An 18,414-nucleotide genomic window follows, 5' to 3' on the forward strand; every position below is an offset into this window, starting at 1 on the left:
ATATCTTTGCTTACTCATCTATTAAATGGACATAACACCATCTATACCAAGATTGTTGTGAGGATAAAATTATATATTTGTAAACCTCTTTGAAAACCTATATAAAAGTATTATATAAATGCTACCTATGAGAGTGATGATGAAAATGATGGTGGCAATGATGATTAGGTATCAAGGGGTCATCATGTTCTGGTTCCTATAAGGATTGCAGGTGTACCATTCTAGTCTCAGAGAATATGAAAATTCTTCTTGTATATCATCCTGGTTGACATTCTCTTACTGTGTCATTGTTATTATCCCATAACCTACCATACTCCTATGTCACTGGAAATGTCCTGGACTTTGAGATGGTTAATATCATTATAATCATCACCTTCCCTGTAGTCTCATGTATAGAGAAGTGGTCCCAAACTAGCAAATAAAGGTTCCAATTGCATCTCTTTCTGCACAGGTTATGTGGCCATGGATATATTCATGATCTGTCTAAGATTATATACTACCAAGAAAATATCAACCTATATTAGTATAGGGAGCTTCCTTATCTGTGAGTTCTTTACATCACTAAAACTATAACTTCTATACTATCATTTATAATAATAATATTATATATTCTCCTTTTTTATTACATAAAAGAAATTATTGACAATTAGATTTATCTATGACAATAGTAGACTGCCTGCAAAATTGGAAGTGTTACATCACTGGAAGTACATAAGCAAAAGCTATTTATATTCTCTTATCAGGGAAACTGCATACATCGAAATACTTTCAATAATAGTAAAACCACCACATTTACAATCAAATGCCACAGCAATCTCCATTATTCTATAGGAAGATGTTGAATTGACACTTCAGGAATTGAACTCTCAAGGGAAACAATCTAAATAGGAGGAATTGTGCCTGGAAAAAAATCCTTTCCTGAAAGTAACATCAACATGAAAGCATTGGTCATTTACAAGATATCAATGAAAGTTAAAATTTCAAAAGAATGGGAAATTTATGGATGACATTATTATCTAAAATAAATTTTATCATGGAGTGCAGTAACTTTGAACTTATATAACAACTTTATTATTTTTAAATAAATTCTTTATGCGAAGGCTAGTCACATATGAACCTATAAGAAGGGAATAAAAAAGACATTTACAAATTATTTTCTAGTGCTAATCACATCTTTATTGTTAAGGAAGATACAATTCCTTTTTTAAAATTAGTTTATTTCTTTGGTGATGTTGAACACAAAAAATTAAAATTAATAAAGGGAAGAAAAGAATGAAAACATCTTCTTTGACAAGGCTAATAAACAGAAAAATTAAACAATTAATTCAACTCATTGAACTTCTGATGATCAGAATAAAAGAGGAAATAAATAACTGGAAGAAATAAAACTAGAACTAAAGGTGTTTTCTGGTACCATGTGGAGTTCTTTGTATAGAGTTCATGTAGAAACCTGTAAATCTTTCAGATGTCTCTTTTTTGTGTAGGATACATTACTTCATATCCTAGAACTCAGTTTCTTAAACTGTGGTTCACATTCCCATATGGGGTCTTATAACTGAATGTGAGAGTTGTGAAATTATGATTTATTATGAGTAAATGTTTGATTAGTATATCTTTTATGGAATCATGTAAAAATTTCTTGAAAGAAAAGGGGTCATGAGTGGCAAAAGTTTAAGAAGTTCTATCTTAAGATGCCACAAGGATTACTCAGTTGAACACTTTGTCACATAAAAGATTTGTAAACTTTTACTGTATAGTATTTTTTTTTATTTTTATAATGATACAAGCTTAGCAATCCATATAAGAAAAACTAAATGGATGAAAAGTGCCAATTGTCTAGACCATAACATTCAGTAGGATGCCCACTCCATTAAATCATCACATTAGTATATGTATCTGTTATTGTTATTACTGATGGGTAATAAATTGCATTCAGAATTGAGTTAGAAGGAAAAATGGGATAAATTACATATAGAAAATTTTGGAATTATTTTTAGTAGTCAAAAATTCTTTTTCACAAAACTTTCCTTCTAAAACATTTCTGTCAACAATGCTATAGTGATTAATCTTCAAATACAGAATTCTACAATATTAAACAATTAAAATAATTATCAATTAAATATAATCTAAAGATAATAGATTCATTTTGTTACAAGTAGAATATAGTATATTTCCAACAATGACCACTCTTGAAAAGGAAATGTTTTGGATATGATCAAAAAAGTAAATTAAGAATGAGAAATAAAATAATTTTAGTATAATCTTTGTATTAGTATCCAGTGCAATAGTGCCCTAGACAAAAGACTTCAATATATGTTCAGCATCTATTGATGGAAATGAATGAGTAGTAGAAAGTTAAAAGGCATGAATATTTTGAAATTAAGGACAGTGGAGGAATTGTATAAATCAGTATAATAACTTTGTTAAAATAATGAAATATAAGCAGAATGGGCTATTTGGGGAATAATGAGATATAATTAATAGAAGTCAATAAGCAAATTCTAAATTGAATATTGAAGGAATGCTAAGCTATACCAAAGGATGATTAAGAATAACTTATTATAGATATTTTTAGTTGTTTTTGTTGTGGTTGTGGTGGTGATTGTGTTGTTGTGGTTATTGGTTTTTTTTTCCCCCAGATCTACTATTTTTCTGATGTATGGTGCTCTAACTGAACAACTTCCTCTCCAAACATAAATGGGCAGTTTCTTTCTCTCTTACTGCCTTAGACTGTGCCAAGCAATGGCTGAGGATAGGAAGATAGGGGAAATGCAGCCATTTTTTGCAAGGATTTCACTGTTTAAGGTGGGAGTGGTGACATGAAAATGACATAAATAAAAGATAAAGAAAAGAAAATGTCAGTTGTGGGAACTTCCACTTATGTGGGAAGTATTTGTGGGAGTATGTAATTGAAAAAGTGAAGTCTCATTAAGATTCCTCTATTAGCCTAATTATATAATTGAAGGCAGCTTTAGAATGTTTGTGATACACATTAAGGATAAAACAAAATCATAGTTTTCCATAATCTGTACAATGGAACCACTGATTAAGAAAATGAAAGGTAAAGATTTCAATATACAATTCAATCCAAATATTAAAAATACTACAAATGAAATTACAGGGTCTGACATGTTAAGGGAATGAATTTAAGATAATGAGTCTTCAATTTTGACTTGTTACATGAGACTGGTAAAAAAGCAATGTGTGGTGATAGGATAGTAAATAAAATAATCTACATAATGCAGAATTCTTGTTGTGGAGTAGGGACAAACAAAGGTAGAGTAATAGTCTGAAGCTACACTGTAGAAGATCTTGAAGAAAGAAATTTTAAATAATAGGCAACTCTTTTCTCAAAGCATCATAAGATAGGAGAGCATTGGGCAAGCACAATTGAGCAAAATATTAGCATCCTCTAGGCAAATAAGCACATCTTCCAGACCTCCTTCAAAGAGCCAAACTGTCAGCTGGACAAGACACATTTCTCTACTCCATACCCCTACCTTTCCTTCTTCCCAAATGGCAGCTGGCTTGAGGTAAATTGCATTTGAGACCTGCCTCTCGTTTCTATGATTTATTAGCTTAGGCTTTCAGCAGGGTGAGGATGCCGAGTTTATTGGATAGCACACACTCTGGGAATTTATGTTGCATAGCTAAACATCATGTCTGTCTATCTCCTCTCAGTAATCTCTGATAATACCCAAATGGGCCTTTTATTTTAAACATCTGGACAGCCTTATGGTGGGTTGGAATTAAGGTGCCGCATGAAGACAACAGCACAGCCGTAAAGACTGTCGGATAAACAAAGATTTCTCTGGAACATTAACTTCCTCACCAAGAAATCTTCCCGCTTCCTAAAAATGCACTTAGTAACTTTACGTCTTAATCTCCAGGTATCACTTTTCTCCTACAAATACTCTCATGGCAGTTAATGGGGCCATTACTGGAAGAAACTGTGAGGTATTAGCATAAAAGGAACATTGAAGTAAGAATTCTGCAAGAGACTATCTCTTTCCCTGTCTTTATTTCATTTTATTTTTATTTTTATAATCTTTTCTGGCTTTTGCTTTTGTTTTATAGCAGCTTAAATCGTCTTTGTGCAAGATTTGGGTAGTACTCATTTTCACTTACTAATAAATGTTAATGTGTTTGTTAAATTTATTAATAGTCATAGACTGTTACTTTTATTTAAGGTGGAACCATAGATAGAGGATAATTAAGAACTACCAATTTTTGTCTGTTTGCTTTTTAAACTAGGTTAAGAAAGTAAGTGGATCTCTATCCCTTTATTTGTGGTATTTCTTGTGCTAACTTAGATTTCATTTTTGATTGACAATGCTACCCATAATATTTTTCCTCACATATGGGTCTGCCAGAAAGCTGTTAAGACACATTGTGGTTTAGCATCCATGCAAAACCAAGCAAATGATTCCCCAGCAATGAGTTTACTCTTATTAAACCAATCATTAAAGAAGCATTAGTTTAAAACAAAAGCCCAATTCAACATGATCAAAATAATACTCATGTGTTTTTTTCATCTAAAATTAACTCATTTATAAGTATCCTTATTTTTTTGGTGAGGCAACTGGGATTAAGTGACTTGTCCAGGATCACATAGCTAGTAAGTGTTAAGTGTCTGAGGCCAGATTTGAACTCAGGTCCTTCTGAGTTCAAGGTTGGTGTTGCTCTATCCACTGCACCATCTACATGCCCCCATCCTCATATCTTTCAAAGATATTATCATTCTTTGGGTCATCTAGATTCACAGTTTCAGAATCATCTTAGATTACTCACTTTTCCCCACCCCACATTTCTATTGAGTTGCCACATATCACTGGTTCTGATTCCACATCTCTGATATTTACACAACAAGTACCCTAGTACAGGCCCTTATATCTTCTCACCTAGACTCTAGCAATAACCTCCTACTTGGTCTTTCTGACTCAAGTTTCTCTTCTTTTTAATCATTTCTCTAAATAGCTGTTAAGTATAAATATGCTGGAGCACAGATCTGATCATGTAACTCCTTTTCTCCATAATCTAGAAGTTCCTAATTATCTCTAGTATTAAATATTTTCTAATCTTCTATGTAAAGCTAGCTGCCATTTGGTGGCAAATCTATCTTTCCAGCATTATTATATATTAATCCCTTTCATATAGTCTTTAGTTGAATCAAACTGACATTAGTGTTCTGCATAAATCTGCTCCTGTTCTTGGCTCTCATACTGTTCCTAACATCTTCATAATTTTGCATTGACATTTCTCTACACTTGGAATATATTAATCATTGCTTCTTAGTACTATTTATGTCCTTAAAAACTCATACCTTATATGCCCCTATAACTGCTATTTTCTTCTTTTCAAAATTACCTTTGAGTTATGTTGCACATATTTTGTACATTTGTATATATTTAAGTCTGTATTTTTGTATTTACATACATGTATCTATAACTATATACACTTCATTATTCTCCAATTGGAATGCATGATGTTTGAGGGTTTCTCTTGATTCAAATCTTTTTAAATGCCCAGTACTTAGCAAAATGCATAGAACAAAGTAGGCACTTCATAAATTCATATTAATTGGTTAATTAATGAGGCAGAAAAATCAGAGATTATGTCAGAAATGTAATTTAAGTCCATATCATAGCAAGTCTTGAATCTCAGTTAAGTGTTTTATTTTATTCAATAGACAGTGGGTAAACAGAGGGAGGAGAAAAGTACATAGGTGGACACAGTAACTCGACCTACCAGGAGTGTAGAAGATTGCACCATAAGTTTATTTTAGGTTATTGAAGTAAAGGAATAAAGAGAGAAGTTCAGTTAGCTTAAGTAGTATACTCATAAGTATACTCATACTTTACTAACATAGTATACATAGATTTTAGTGAATCAGATGGCAATAACATCATGAAAAAGAATGGTGAATTGTTTGTTCTTTTCTATGAGCATCCCAAGTTGATGACTTTAAGTGAGGCAGAGATTCACAAAGGTATTAATCTTACTCTTACTATTGTAATCTAGTCCAGTGATAGGATAAATAACAGAATGACAGGCAATGACCCAGACTGCATTAGATGACCTTGGTGTTTTCAATGTCTGACCAAGTTCTTAGCTATTGTTCTGTCATTGCTGACTTGTTATGACTCCATTTGGGTTTTTTTTTTTTTTTTTGGAAGACACAGCAGTGGCTTGCCATTTACTTCTTCAGCTTATTTTACAGATTAGAAAACTGACAATTAACTAACTTGCTCAGGATCACAAATAGGTTTCTGGGACTAGATTTGAGCTTAAAAACTTCAAGCTTCCTGACTCCTGGTCCAGCACTCTATCTACTGAGCCACAGTCTCTGCTATCAAGAACCTTAGATTTGATTGTACAATGTGGGAGGCACTGGCACGGGACCACCCAGCATGTTTTACTCTCATCAGAGTAAGTGCTGTGATCTGTGAGCAAAGCAAAATTGAAATAGCTCAGGAGAAATGAGATACACAGTTAGAGAATCCATTCCAAATGTTCCTTATGGACTATTGGCTCTTAACCTATGGCAGAGAACTTGGATTTCATATTATCCTGATGGGCTACAGTGAGATACAGTGTAACTTGACTCTAACATTGTGATGTCATTATGATCTTTAAGTACAAAGGACAGCAACCAAGCTTTCATTCTTCCAGTTTCTGCTTCAGCTGCCTTCATGGCAATTGTAACAAATTGTTCTCATCCATCCACTTAACTGGACTAAGCCTTCACCTACTTGGAGTAGACATCCCTGTATCTCATCTCTGAGTGTGAAGGCAATTGGTTACCCTCAATTTGGTTTAGTCCTTTTGCTGAGATGGCTTACTGGCTTTTGGTTGCTGCACATGCTACAGCTTCTTGGAGCTACAGGTGAGAGTTGGCTGAAAGTCAATAACAAAGGTGCATGATAAGTCTTGAAAAGGTCTTGGTAAGACCACACATCAAAAGTGCCAGTCCTTCCTGAACATTCCATACACTCCAGAATGGTGAATATTTGAGAAATAAAATCTTCTCTCTTCTCCTACAAATAGAAATCTTCCTTTACTGTTTGTTCCCTGGACAGAATAATTCTGATTTCTCCCCACTTCCCAGCAAAATAAATAAGTAGACAAACAAATAAATGGTATTCCTACCAAGCTTCATTGTATATTTCATTGGAATAATTCATTTGAGACACCAAGAATATGCAGAAATAAAAGGAATTAATGGGAAGTGAATTGGCCTTAAGGTAGTGTGTCTTGTTCTAGAAAAAGTCCACCTGAAATTTATTAATTAGGGTACTCATTTCAACTTACTGAGATTAAAATGCCTAAATTTTAAATGATAATTCCTCTCTTTTTGAGTTAACAGGAATACACGAAGAATCTGATCCAATAATGAGATGTCTGGGATTCAAGTGCCAGCTAACATATATATTTAATATCCATGTGCCAAAGGTAAGATCACTCCTCTCCTGCTCAGTCTCCATTATCAAACAGAATTTGAAGAGATGATGTTGAAATCTCCTTGAATTTCTAAAGATTTAGGATTTTATGAGTTGCACTGAGTTGGTTTTCTTTTTTTTTTCCTTGACTAATCTATGAGATTTTTCAGTTCAGGGAATCCAATTTCTATTTTTCTTTTTTATCTTCAAAAATTTAATATATAACTGGGCTTGTACCAAATTCTCAATAATAATTATAAATATATATATATGTGTGTGTGTATCTAAATCTTCAGTACTTTAAGGTACGCAAATCATATTCATCCTTACAATGTTACGAGGAAGATAATCAAAGTATGTATTTTTATCTCTACTTTGCTTTGAAGAAACAGGAGCTATTAAAAATGTTAAGTGATTTGTCTGGGTTCATACAGCTGGTTTTAAAGTTAATAGCTAGCTTTTACTAAATGCCTACTCTGTGCCAGACACTTTTAAAAATATTATCTCATTTTATCCTCAAAACACCCATAGAAGGTAGATGCTATTATCATCCCCATGTTATTCCAAAAATCATTTTTCAACCAGTCATTCAATGAATATTATTAAGTTATACATAGCAATCAACATAGTCAATTAGTACATGTCAAGAGGAGAGTAGGCAACAATCTAGGATTCTATATAATTCACTATTATTACCCATCAAGGCACTGTTTTCCTGTATATTTTTGCATGTTGTCTCCTCTATTAAATTGTAACTCCTTGAAAACAGGAAGTAATTTTTGCTTCTTTTTATATTACTCAATACTTAGCACAGTTCCTGTTACATAATAGGTGCTTAATAAATGTTTGTTGATTTATTAAAGACAGTAGCACAAGGTTCACAATCTCACATACTCTGTGAGAGAAAAAAAAAGTTGAAAAGTTCTTGTCCAACATCTACTTTCATTTTAGAAGGAGGTTATCAATCTTTACAGTCCAGGCAGCACTACAATTTAATCCAAATAAAATATTTTTTATTTTAGTGCTTATTGATAATTCTGCCAATTAATATTATTCCTAGACCAAGAGTTATGCAATTATATCTTCTTCCTAAAAGTTTATGGATCTTAAAATTATACACTGCACAAAGTTCTTGCATATGGCCTTGAAAGACGATGTGATGCTCCTTAGTAGCCTATTGTAACTCATAACACTTGTCTGCTTAGCCATCTCTATGACATCTATAGGTTACCCTGATATATGAAATATTAAACAAAAACCCTGAATGAGTATTAATCTGTTTCTTAAATGCTTTAAAGTTTGGAAATTCATTCAAAGGATTTAATGTCAGACATTCAGACCATGAAAAAATAAATGTCACTTTTCTTCTGACATTTACTAAAATTCTATTTCTTTGAGTCATGATAATCATATCCAGATTTCCAATGAGATATAGCACAAAAGATACGACAATTTTGTGTCAAATATTAGCTTTTTAACCTAGAAAAAGGTGTTTTATTTAACCTTTGCCTTTTGCGTAGAATTTGACACTTATTGCATTAAATAGGTGCTGAAAATGGTTATTAAATGAATAATTAACATGTCAAGTGACATCTTTAGTTTCTTAGGTGATTTATAGGTATCAGTTCTTAGTACTATGATAATGATTGGATATCTGCCTGAATTGACAACTTCTCCTTCAGTAACTATTTGAATATATTTAGAAATAATTATGAGAAATAAATTATGAGTTGCTTTTAGAAATAAAAGAAAGGTTGAATAGGTGGGTTATAATGTTTTTAGTTCAGTCTGATCAATAACCTATCCTATAAATTGGAGTGACTATTTTTGTGAACTTATAAGCATTTTATTAAGCAGTTAGTTGGTTAACATTTTTTAAATGTCTACATGTGCTAGACACTATGCAAAATGTTAGGAATAGAAAAAAAAGTAAAAGGTGTTCCCCACTCTTAAGGACTTTAAAATCTGAAAGAGACAACAAAGACAAAATGACATGAAAAATAATGCAGAAAGGATAGTCTTTAAGAGTAAGCTAAAGATCAAGAAAACCTGAGAAACGTTTCTCACAGAAATTGAGACTTTTAAAGAAGGAAACCAGGGAAATGAAGAATATTGTTCCAGAAATGAGGCTAGACAATGGAGATAGAGGGTTGTGTGAGTTAGCAGTAGAAAGATAGTCAGTGCCACTATATCATAGAGAAGTTGAGTAAAGAGTTTAGAAGACTTGAAAGATAAGAAGGGACTTGCTCATAAATCCATCTGGGAGCAAAATAGTACATGTAGTGAAAACTAGGTCAAAACTTAATGAGCTAATCTTGTTTTATAACATCAAAGCTGAAAGAACATCAAATTAGGACTGATAATTAACCTGACATTTCAGAGAATTTCAGTTTTTAAATTTCACTTCCTCTTTTTATGTTTGACTGATTTCTGTACCTGATATTGGTAATGCTATCTACAAGATGAAGAAAGAATTTTATAAAGGATCCTTGAGACCTTTATTTATAAAATAAGCTCTTCTGTTTCTTAATATTATCAGAGGAAGAGTTCATAGCAGGGGAGGAAAGATTTAAAATGCTATTTACAATTATGCAATTTTATGTGTAAAATCCTTAATCTAATTTTGATAACATTATCCAAACATAAAGTTTATATATTCCAGGAAAAAGAAAGAAAAATAATTTTCACATAACAAATTAATCTATTTAAATTCATTTAAACCAGCAGGATGTCCAAAATTTTGTCCTACCATTTTTAGTCTTGTTCTTAATTAGCTCAGGTTCATAAAGAATTAAAAACAAAAACCATATTATCCAGGAGTATGATATTTAGTAGTCATTTTGTCATTGTTCTTAAAATATTTGAAAGATATTCATATATAATATATGTATGTTTGTATATAAATTATATAAATATACACATCATATTCCAGTTCTGAGAGAAAATAGTCTAATCTTGTTTTTTCGAAGTAAATATTATTATTTCTTTTAAATGTAATTTTAAACGAAATCTAAAATTAAAACTTTTACATCTGTTAGATAACATTGTTATATCTCTTCTTTGAAAAGATGTATATATGTAAATATGTGTATATCTGTGTGCATATGTGTGTATACATGTTTGTTTATATATTTATGTATGTAGATGAGTAGTTACATATAGATAGAGATACGTAGATATTATCACATAATCTAAAAAAAAATTATAATGTATAGAGCTGATGATCCACATAAATGCATAATAATTAACAAAAAGATGGATGGTAATTCTATGAATTCATTTACTTAGTTGCTTAGATTAGGGAATTTTTAAAAATAGGGACCATAAATTCATAATAGAAAAATGAAAAACATTAAGATCTTTCATATTTGTATCTTTTTATAGGAAATTAGTTTTACTTTTGCAACAATATTCATCATTTTAAAAGTACATTTTACTTGAACAATTAATTGAAATTTACTATGAAAGGAAGAATGTGTGATATGGTTATAACAATACCAAGAAATGGCTCTTCAAGGGCACCAAGGATCTTACATAAGTATAATAGGATAAAGCTTTCTTATGTGTTTGATTCGAGGTAAAAGTCATAGTTAAAATTTATTTTACAATAGTCAAACATATAGCAAAGTTACTCATTATTCGCAGGCACAATACCCAAGTTCAGGATCACCCTAGTGGAAAAATATCCTCCTGATCAGAAAGGAAGTAGTACAATGGAGAAACTAATTCAAATGAATCTTACTATCACCTCTGTAAAGTTCTCCTTTTCCTCTTCCCAGGTGTAGACACCCATCTGTAACAGCTCTTATATTGTATTTGTCTTGAATATTCATGACCCTTTCCTTGAATAGTAGATGAATGACAATGAATCCAAACAATAAAACCTGAAATAAAAATTATGAAAAATATCAAAATATAGTCCTAAAATATTTTACCTCATTTAGCAAGTTTCAGTAATCATAAACTAATTATTATTACTATTTCCTTTATTATATAATAATAAACCTTAAACATATAAAAAGTCTTACTTTATAAATCTTATCTAGTTTAAAACAAACCTGAAACAGAAATCAATTATTAGAAATTGAGAAAAATCACTTTCTTTGACTACACACAAAACAAATACATGATAGTTCACTTGAAACAAATAAAATTGCACAAATTATCAGCTTCCAGGTTGACAGATAGGCACATCAAAATGTATTATATATTAAGTCATAAGAAAAGTCATGTACATATGTAATAACATATACATATATATATATACATACACAATGAGAATAAAGTTAGTTCAAAAGTATATGATCAATAAATACTCTTGCAGGCATATAATTATATGATCTTCTTAAGCAGTAGCCAAACAACCCATCAGTAAAAATCCCTTTTACAAAACAAACTTGTACGGTAATCAATATAAAACCAAATAAAAAATGTTTAAAAACATTGTGATCGTATCTTTTAACTGCTCCATAAAAAACATTGTGTCCATATTTTCTAACTGCATGTTATCTAAATACTTATAATATAATAGCATCTAGATTAGAAGGAAAGATATTTTTTCTAAATATACAATTACATCATTCTAAAGGTACCATTTTTCATATTCTTAGCATTTCTTATAGAATGATTTCCCATAAGTCACCATACAAGAAAAATTAAAAGCCTAACAATAACATAAATCATATTGTGGATTGTAAAAAAATAAAACAAAGCTTATTGCCAGGCAACATCAATTCATTTTATTGCATTTACAAATAATCTTACAAAGAAAATCATGCCATACATTTATCAATTTGTCATTCTATACTAATCATATTCAAAATCCAATATAGGGTAATTTTGAAGCAATTACATTTTAAATTCTTTTCATGAAGCATCTAAATACATTGCTTTAATGAAAAATATCAATTGTATTTTGCATTAATGTCTGATTAACCTATAGATAATTAAACATCAAAATTATATTAGTAAGAGAACACATCTTACTTTAAATGAGAATACATTATAATTTAGTTTTAGGATAAACTCAATCAGAGTAAATCTGAATTTATAATTAGAAATTTTCTTGTTGTGATTCAGTTATTTCAGTCATGGCTGACTGTTGTGAATCCATTTTTGAGATTTTTCTTGGCAAAGATGCTGGAGTGGTTTGCCATTTCCTTCTCCAGCTCATTTTCAAGATGAAGAAACTGAGGCAAAGAGGGTTAAGTAACTTGCCAATGGTAGGACTGTTTCTAAGTGTCTAGTCCAGATTTGAAATCAGGAAAAACAGTCTTTTTGACTTCAGCCTTGGTTTTCTATCCACTCTGTCACCTAATTTTCTTTATCATTACAAATAGTATCATTCAAAATCCCAATTTTCCCAAAGGCCATTAGCAGTCATCACTGTTGTCAGGATCCATAGTTAGCTAGAGTTCAATTTTTTTCCAAAGATTTATAGTGACATATTTGCATTCTCACCTAACTCTTATGGGTCCTGTAAGGCTCCTTTAAAAAGTGGAAACTATAAACATGATGAGATAATGATGGTATATACCCCAAATAAAGTTTGGAATTTAATCTTCTACTTATCTTTCAGTCATGGAATTTTAATGTTTTACTCAAGTAATTTCAAGCTGATATTTATTTTACAATTATATTTAAATATGAATGTGTAAAATATAGATATAAATATTTAAATATATACATATACAATAGTTATAGATACATTTATATTATATTTACTTAAATAGTTTCTATTTGAAAATTGTTATAACTAGGTGTAATATTTTCCATTTTAAATTGCTAATAGGCATCCCCCCAAGTGTCCACATAATTATAGACACAGAAAGTTTCTTATATCTCAATGAAATTTTTAAAAATTCTTTAAACCTCCCTTTTCATAAGAAAATGTTTGCTTTCAAATATTCTATTTACCCTATCATTTCAAATGAACTTCAACATTCCTTACCTTTTCATCCATTCTCCTATCTTTATTTGCTTAAACCTTCTCTCTTTTTACTCTTCAGTGGACTCAGTGGACTTCAGTGGAAATTAAAGTCCTACAAACTACAAAATTGCATCTTTCTGGTTACACTCTGATTCAATTCTTCACTTACCTTCATTACACTCTTCTCTATCTTATCTTTATTTTCAAATCATGTGCTTGTCCAACACTTTGAATAATTCCTGTACAAATTTCCTTTTACTGTATCAACTAATTGTAAAACATTTGCATTCCAAATTTAGTCTACTTCTATTTCTTTCAAATAAACTTGCTTCTCATCTCAAAAATGATGTTTTGTTAAATCATACACAAAAGAAAATACTTTGGTAAAGAATAAGAAAGATTATATTTTCACTTGATAAGAATTAAAATTTTCAAGCAACAAAATATTTTTTTCTTTGATTTAAGGTTTTCTTAGAATTCTCTGGGTAGCAAAGATGGCAGAGAGGACACACATATCTATCTAAGCTCCTTCTTGCTCTCAGAATACTTTATTTCATGACAAGGCCTCGGAATTAGTGCTTGACTGAAAAAACCCACAAATACATTACCAACAGAAGATATCCTCAAAATTCACCAGAAAAGGCCTATTTTTGCTCATGGGTGGGAACAATTAGATAAGGTGCCCACTGAAGGCAGGCAGAGAGAGCATGGAAGGCAGGGATAACATGGCAAGCAGCTCACAATGAGCAGACCTGAGGGTGGTGGGGTGTGATCTCAGCCATTTCTGCGGGGAGAGTTTTACCGCAGTGTGACTACTTTGCCCTGGCAGCAAACCAGTAGATCAGCAGAGAAGCTATAAACACAGCGGGTAGAGACTATAGCTTGGCAAGAGGGTCTGGATAAGTCATCCTACCCATTTAAAGATAGAATGGATAAAGAAATCAAATCCTTGAAAAACAGAACTAGTGAATTATAAAAGGCAAACAATTCCAAGGAAAGCAGAATTAGTGAATTGGGAAAAGAAAATAGCTCTCTAAAAATAAAATTGATTGTAATAGATTGAAGTTCTTGAAGCTCTCTTTGCACTGAGGTCCCTCTTAGCACTTGAGGCTAATTAGCAATTGGACAATACTCTATTAATATATGCTTGGAGAAAGAATGGCCCTGCCCATTCTCTGGACAAGTTTGATGTGTTGTACAGGAGATTGCGTAGAAGATTTGGTGGGTGGAGTCAAAGAGGCAGGGGCACTTCTGGCTGGATTCGTGTCGCTATTGCTCTTACTTTGTATTGCTATTCCCCTTCACGTCCATAAAGAATAAAGGTCAAGCATTTTCCCTTATTCTGACTCCAGCTGATTCTAATATACTCTGGGTGCTAAAAGCAGTCATCACAATTGGTAAAATGGAAAAAAATTCCATAAAACAAAACAACTCACTTAAAAACTCAATTGGACAATTAGAAAAAGAAATAAAAAAGTAAGTGAAGAAAATAATTCATTAAAAATCAGAATTGAACAAATGGAATCAAATGACTCAAGGAGACACCAAGAATCAAGTCAAGCAAATCCAAAGAAATGAAACATAGAAAAAAATGCCAAATACCTTCTTGGGAAAACAACAGACCGGGAAAATAGATCTACAGGAGATAATCTGAGAATTATTGGGCTTCCTGAAAAATACAATGAAGAAAGGAGCCTGAACACTATTTTCCAGGAAATTATCAAATAGAACTGCCCAGTTGTTATAGAAACAGAAGGTAAAATAGACATTGAAAGAATTCATCAATCACTTACTGAAAGAGACCCTAAAATCAAAACTCCAAGAAATAATGTGGCTAAATTGCAGAACTATCAGATCAAGGAAAATATGCTACAAGCTGATAGGAAAAAACACAATTCAAATATAGAGGAGCCATGTTAAGGATTACTCAGGATTTAGCAGTGTCCACATTAAAGGATTGATGGGCCTAGAATCTGATATTCTGAAAGACTAAGGAACTTGATATGTAGCCAAGAATAACTTACCCAGCCAAAATGAGAATTTTATTCCAGGGAAGAAGATGGACATTCAATGAAATAGTTGAATTTCATCTATTTCTGATGAAAAAATCGGAATTAAACAAAAAGTTTGATCTCCAAATCTAGGACTCGAGAAACATAAAAAGAAATCTTGGGAACTATATTTCTGTTATAAATATACATAAAGAACACATGTATAATTTGTTCTAGAAACTAGAGGTGGAAAGAAAATTGTACCAGAAAAAGGGTAAAGTGGGGGTACTACATCTCACAAAGAAGCAAAAGAAACCTATTATATCTGAGAGAAAGAAGGGGGAGGGATGAACATACTGTGCATCTTACTCTCATCAGAATTGGCTTAAAGAGAAAAATATTACACATACTTGATTTACAGAGAAACTCCTCCCACCTCATTGAAAAGCAGGAGGGGAAAAGTGAAAAGGGAAGGAGTAAGCAGAAGGGAATACAGAAATTGTGAAGAAAAGGGGTAAAAAAGGGGGAACAACTCTAAGATGGGGGGAGATCCTAAAAAGGAAGGTCTGTGAGAAACAAGTGGTGCTCACAAGTTTAATACTGGGGAAGGAGATAAGGGGGAAGGAAAGGAGAAAAGCATAAGCAGAGGTTAACAAGATGGCAAGTAATACAGAATTAGTAATTTTAACCATAAATGTGATTGGGGTAAACTCCCCCATAAAGAAGAAGCAGATAGAGGACTGGATTAAAAGCCAGAATCCTACAATATGTTGCTTACAGGAAACACACTTGAAGCAGGGCGATACATACAGAGTAAAGGTAAAAGGCTGGAGCAGAATCTACTATGCTTCAGGTGAAGTCAAAAAAGCAGGGGTAGCCATCCCTAGATCAAGCAAAAGCAAAAACTGATCTAATTGAAAAAAATAAGGAAGGGCACTATATCTTGCTAAAGGGTAGCATAGATAATGAAGCAATATCAATGTTAAACATATATGCACCAAGTGGTGTAGTATCTAAATTCTTAAAAGAGAAATTAAGAGAGCTATAGAAGAAATAGACAGCAAAACTATAATAGTGGGTGATCTTAACCTTGTACTCTCAGAATTAGATAAATCAAACCACAAAATAAATAAGAAAGAAATCAAAGAGGTAAACAGAATAGTAGAAAGATTAGGTATGAAAGATCTTTGGAGAAAACTAAATGGAGAAAGAAAGGAGTACACTTTCTTTTCAGCAGTTTATGGAACCTATACAAAAATTTACCATATATTAGGACATTAAAAACCTCAAATTCAAATGCAGAAAGGCAGAAAAAGTAAATGCATCCTTTTCAGATCACAATGCAATGAAAATTACATTCAATAAAAAGCCAGGTGGAAATAGACCAAAAAAATTGGAAACTAAATAATCTCATACTAAAGAATGATTGGGCAAAACAGCAAATCATAGATATAATTAATAACTTCACCCAAGAAAATGACAATAATGAGACACCATACCAAATGTGTGGGATGCAGCCAAAGTGGTAATAAAGGGAAATTTTATATTTCTAGAGGCCTACTTGTATAAAATAGAGAAAGAGAAAGTTAATGAATTGGGCTTACAACTAAAAATGCAAAAAAAAAAAAAAAAAAAAAGGAACAAATTAAAAACCCTCACTCACACACTAAACTTAAAATTCTAAAAATAAAAGGAGAAATTAATAAAACTGAAAGTAAAAAAAAGCTATTGAATTGACTAATTCAATTAAATTAACGAAGAGTTGGTTCTATGAAAAAAGCAACAAAATAGATAAATCCTTAGTGAATCTGATTACAAAAAGGAAAAAGGAAAATCGAATTGTTAATCTTAAAAAAAAAAAAAAGGGAGAACTCACCACTAATGAAAAGGAAATTAGAGCAATAATTAGGAGTTACTTTGCCCAACTTTATGCCAATAAATTCGATAACTAAATGAAATGGAAGAATACCTTCAAAAAAATAGCTTGCCCAGATTAAAAGAGGAAGAAGTAAATTGGTTAAAGAGTCGCATCTTAGAAAAAGAAATAGAACAAGCTATTAATCAACTCCCTAAGAAAAAATCCCTAGGACCAGATGGATTTACATGTGAATTCTACCAAACATTTAAAGAGCAATTAACTCCAATGCTATATAAACTATTTGAAAAAAATAGGGATTGAAGGAATCCTACCAAATTTCTTTTGTGACACAGACATGGTACTGATACCTAAGTCAGGTAGGTTGAAAACAGAGAAAGAAAATTATAGACTAATCTCCCTTATGAATATTGATGCTAAAATCTTAAGTAAAATATTAGGAAAAAGATTACAGAAAATAATCCCCAGGATAATACACCGTGACCATAGGATTTATACCAGGAGTACAGGGCTAATTCAATATTAGGAAAACTATTAGCATAATTGACTATATCAATAACCAAATTAACAAAATACATATAATCACCTCAATAGATGCAGAAGAAACATTTGATAAAATCCAATATCTATTCCTAATAAAAACACTTGAGAGTAAAGGAATAAATGGACTTTTCCTTAAAATAGTCAGAAGCATCTATTTAAAACTGTCAGTAAGCATCCTATGTAATGCGGATAAATTGCAACCATTCCCAGAAAGATCAGAAGTGAAACAAGGTTGCCCACTATCACCATTATTATTTAATATTATATTAGAAATTCTAGCTTCAGCAATAAGAATTGAGAAAGAGATTAAAGGAATTTGAATAGGTAATGAGGAAACCAAATTATCACTCTTTAGAGATGATATGATGGTATACTTAGAGAATGAATGTACATGTATAACAAAAAAAGTTTTTATTTCTAAGTGGGGAAAATAAGAATAACAACAAAAATAAAGAAACAAATTCTCTGATTATCTGATATGAACTAAAATGGGAATGAAAATCAAATTTTACTTGTGATTCTTAGGAGGAATTCTAGAGGGCACAATAAATGGACAGAGAGAGGTATGAACAAGGACATTGGAAACAAGGACTGACATAGATTGGAATTAGGAAACAAGGGATGATGATTAGAGAA

At 31.6% G+C, this 18,414-nt stretch overlaps 1 long non-coding RNA gene across 3 annotated transcripts in view; it reads left to right on the forward strand.

Annotated features, from left to right (window-relative positions):
* Positions 1–6,687: 6,687 nt before the first annotated feature.
* The window catches only part of LOC116421369, a 90,341-nt gene continuing 78,614 nt past the window's right edge, over positions 6,688–18,414 (forward strand). For all 3 annotated transcript variants that reach the window (XR_004231712.1, XR_004231710.1, XR_004231708.1), the window contains exons 1-2: positions 6,688–6,886; positions 7,367–7,452. This is a non-coding gene — a long non-coding RNA (uncharacterized LOC116421369). The remainder of the gene's footprint in view (positions 6,887–7,366; positions 7,453–18,414) is intronic.

This window comes from Sarcophilus harrisii, chromosome 1 (genome assembly GCF_902635505.1).
Source record: "Sarcophilus harrisii chromosome 1, mSarHar1.11, whole genome shotgun sequence".
In the NCBI taxonomy this organism is placed as follows: Eukaryota; Metazoa; Chordata; class Mammalia; order Dasyuromorphia; family Dasyuridae; genus Sarcophilus; species Sarcophilus harrisii.